The sequence below is a fragment of the Octodon degus genome, unplaced genomic scaffold, assembly GCF_000260255.1.
Source record: "Octodon degus isolate 3935 unplaced genomic scaffold, OctDeg1.0 scaffold00536, whole genome shotgun sequence".
NCBI lineage: Eukaryota > Metazoa > Chordata > Mammalia > Rodentia > Octodontidae > Octodon > Octodon degus.
Genome location: NW_004525112.1, coordinates 70,130 through 74,562, shown reverse-complemented (window position 1 = coordinate 74,562; position 4,433 = coordinate 70,130). Strand labels below are relative to the sequence as shown.

Below are 4,433 nucleotides of genomic sequence, written 5' to 3'. Positions count from 1 at the left end.
ATAGCAATGAGACAGTTTCAAATCAAATCGAAAGTACAGTTTCAACAAATAATACACTGCATACATTCTTCTCAGTGGTTAATTGCTGTACAAGATGCAGACTTGTGATCCTACTTACAAACACCATTATATTAATTCTTTTTCTGTAGAGTTTTTTACAGTTTGGGTTTCCTCCATATGTTTCTGTATTTGATTCTTTAGTTCAGGTGCTATGAATTTGGAGATTTCTTTTTTCATTTCAGACACTAATTCTGCTTTGAGTTTCTTTAAACCTTTTTGCAGTTGCTTATTTCCTTCCAACACTACTAATTCATACATTTCAGCTAAACTAGTGTCCACTGCATTTGTTCTGGGTGGGCACTGTGTTTCCTCCATATGTTTCTGCATTGAATTCTTAAGTTCAGATGCTATGAATTCAGAGTTTTGTTTTCTTTTTGATCCAGAGACAAGTTCTGCTCTGCGTTTCTCTATATCTTTCTGTTGTTGTTGATTTACTTCCAATGCTATTGATTTATTTATTGCATCTGTGCTAGTGTCCTCTGCACTTGTTAAGGTGGGCTCGAGGGCTAAAATTGCATTTTGCTCCTAGTCTTTATCATTTTGTATAACACTGACCTCTGAACTTTGGTGTAGAGCTTTGGTGCAATTATATCCTTATCACTGAATGAAATTCGGGTACTGATATACCAAGTTCTCATTCACGCAGTTGTGCCTGGCTTGGTTCTGGCCACTGTGTTCGGCTCCCTACTGTTGTTGCCCTTGGAGGTGGGCCTGTTGTACCCCTCTGATAAGATGTTCTGTTCCTGGAGTAGCTGTGTGGTTTTGACCCTCGTCTCACTGCAGCGACTTTAGCTGCAGGGTTTTCCCTCAAGCCTGTATGCTAGGTCTGGGCTGGGTCTGGCGGGGTATGAGGAGGGGGTCAAGAAATCACGGAAGCTCTCCCAAACACTCACCGGGACTGTGCTTTGGTGGGCCTGCAGGACTGCCAAGAGCACGGCAGAGGTTCTCACTACAGTATGGTCTGTGCTGGCTCTGGATGGGCAGGGGAGGTCTGGAGAGTGCAGGGAAAGACCTCTATCATGCAGCAGGCCTGGGCTTGGAGTGGCAGGGCCAGCATACGACAGAGCAGAACCTCTCCCCCACACTTGCAGGGCCTTGGGTTGGTTCAATATGGAGAGGGCCAAAGGAACGGCAGATGTTCTCACTCAGAGGGCGGGCTGTGCTGGGTCTGGCCCAGCGGGAGAGGTCTGGAGAACTCTGGAAAAGGCCTCTCTCATGTGGCAGGCCTAAGCTTGGAGCGGTGGGTGGGTGCAGAACAGAGCAAAAGCTCTCCCCCACAGTCGCAGGGCCTGGGGATCTGTGCACATATATTTATAGCAGTGCAATGTATGTTGCCATATCTTGGAAACAATCAAAATGCCTGTCACCTGAGGAATGTTTTATACAGTGGAGTATTACTCAGCTATAAGAAATGTTAAACTCAAAGCCTTTATATTTAAATGGATGCCACCTGAAGATATACTCATAAGTGAAATTAACCAAACAAACATTTGTAAATATCATAGAGTCACCCTTGTGTAAGAACTCAAAAGACGAAATAACAATTGAAAGGTATAAGAACATTAAGAGGAAAGTGAGAATTCAATCATTAAAGAAGAAAGAGCAGGCAGAGAGAAAAGCTCAGGAATATGACATGGGAAAAGCAATACATTTGTATGCACAAGATGGTTAAGACAATGATCGTGAGAATCCTCACCAAGTTTTTTAAACTAGCAGTTAATTGGAAGGAGTCTCACTCTGACTAACTATGTATACTGACACCTGTGAACGAAGCTCCTGCACTGAAGACAGCACTGTGGAGCACTTGAGTCATGCTTGGAATGCCTGTCACTCTGGTCTTCTAAATACATACTGCCTGTCATGTCATACCAATCACTGCTATACTGCCTCTCAAGTAAATGTTTTTTTGTTTGTTTGTTTTAAGGATAATAAATGAGAAGAAGAGACAAGAAAAAGAAGTCGTTGGACTCTCCTGCTCTAATGCTGTATGTGGTTGGATATCTTATTATGTGTGTAAATATAAGTAATTGTTTATTCCTATTCTAAAATTTCTTTTATTTATTGTTTTCCTTTTTTTATTTCACATTCCATAGGGATTTAAAGTTTAACATATCAAAAAAGAAACAAGTAAAAATAAGATCACTCAATTGTATTATGCATTAAGTAATCTAGAATGAATGTTCAGTGTAAGTAGTATGTGATGCTGTATCACTTATTAAAAACAATAGTTGATTTACTTCCAAAATCGGTGAGTTCATCAGACGTTCAATGAAAATAAATTAAGAGAGTCTGATGACACTTCAGACTTCATGTAGTATTAACTAATTCACAGAATCAATCAGTGTCCTACAATGTTCAAATGTAAAATGCCTTAGGGAGTTTTTATACATAAAGAGACAAAAGTATAATTAATGAAAACTCAAATCTTTCCTATTACTAACTTCAAAATACGGTCTCCCCTATCATTCACTCAGGCAGAGTTTGACTTACAGTCAGGAAAGACCACAAAAATATTTTCTATTTAAGAAATATTTTACAAGAAGAAATACAAATAAGTATAAAACAATTAAAAGGAAAGCAAGAGCTTGAGGACGAGACAATGAAGAGAGAGCAAGGAGAGGAGCTAGGAAGCGTGACAGAGGCAAGCCATGCAGTTATATATACGAGATTAGCAAGGCCATGATCCTGAGGATCTTCAGAAGATTTTTGAATCTAGCAGTTCATTGGAAGGACTCCCACCCTGACTAAGTATATATGCTGATATCTGTGAACTAAGCAACTGCACTGACGATGGCAATTTGTAATAGTAGGTTCATGCTTAGAGTGCCTGATATCCTGGTCTTCTGAATACGTACTGCTTGTCATGATACGCCAGTTGCTGCAGTGCTATCTCTCAGGTAGATGTTTGTTTAAAAAGGAAGGGAGTGATGAGTGAAGGCAGGAGACAGGAAAAGGAGTGTTGTGGAACTGTCCTGAGCTAATGCTGTATATAGTTAGATTTCTAAAGTTATGTGTAAACATATATAATTCTTTATTCCTATTTTTTAGTTTCTCTTCTGGAGAGTTAACAGCCTAAGTTTGCAGACCAATAATTCAAGAAAATGAAGGGGTGCAAGGAAAGTCAACATTTTAGCCCTAGCCTTCCAAGGTCAATTAAGACTCAGGACATATGAGAACTTGTACTAAAATGTCATGTAACTCAATTGTGTCCCAAATTTTCTGATCAAGGAGAATATGGAGCCAAGAGGAAAGTGATCGATGATGTAGAGTGTGCCTAAGGAGAGTCACATGGAGAGAAAACATTCTCTCAGGCTTTCACAGAGAGCACATTGGCCAAGCAATGGCCGTGACTCATCCACATGGCTGATACTGACAAAGGATCTACAATCTGAGGTACAGGATCTCAGGATAAATGCTGAGGGGATTTCACTGTCCTTATCAGACCCAAAAGCTACAACTCTTGCTGCATAGGTCTTGCTTTATCTTGATCTTAACCATCTCGCAGAAAAGTATAAAAATGAAGTATCAGAAGTAAAGCCATGGTGTTAGGTTGAGCTGTAGCGGACACAGGTCAAACAATTTCTGACACTACCAGTCAAATGGAAGTCCCAGTACTATTATGGACTACTGGACTATTTTGGAATATTTTGCTGAGTTCACAAACCTACAATATTTAAATGATGGAACTAAACAAGAGGATAGAGATGAAGGTCCATTTTGTTTCTGTATATTCAAAATGGTTAGATAGATATATAGCTACATTCTCTTAATGCAAGGAATAGACTGATTTGTTCTGATAGTATCTGTAAATAGGATATCATGTCTGCATCTTGTATAACAAATAACCACTAGGAAGGCAGTACGCAACATGTCAATTATTGGAACTGTCCTACCAATTTGATTTGAAACTGTCTCATTGCTATTTCTCAATAAAATTATGGGGAAAATACTTAACATGAAGCTCTGAGCTTATATGTCATGAACTGTATGAAGGTCTTTTACTGGAAAAAATTATTTTTCAAACTTATACTTCCTTAAAGCATACAAGAAGAGGACAAACCTGTTGACTGTGATCAGAGTGTCAAAATTAGCAAATATCAGCCTGCATTCTCAAGAAATAATATTAAGTCTGGAAAAAGTTCATGCAAATGTCATTCCTACCTCAAAAATCTTACAAACGCTTCTAAGGTTATAGATTATAATCAGGCTCACACTGCAGTGGAGTCAAAAGAATGTTTTCTGTGTAAAAGTATCTGCTATCAATCTTCTGAATGTCATCAGCATCTGCGAATATATATCTCTCAAAAAGCAGAGAAACACTATTTTTCCCTTTATACTGAAGCAGGAAATGCAAAATATCCATTACTGAAGAG

The 4,433-nt window shown here is 38.9% G+C and overlaps 1 protein-coding gene across 1 annotated transcript in view; it reads left to right on the top strand.

The window, feature by feature from the left end:
• LOC101567770 (zinc finger protein 577-like) overlaps window positions 1–4,433 on the top strand; it is a 19,662-nt gene that overhangs the window by 1,418 nt on the left and 13,811 nt on the right. The gene's annotated exons all lie outside the window — the stretch shown is intronic.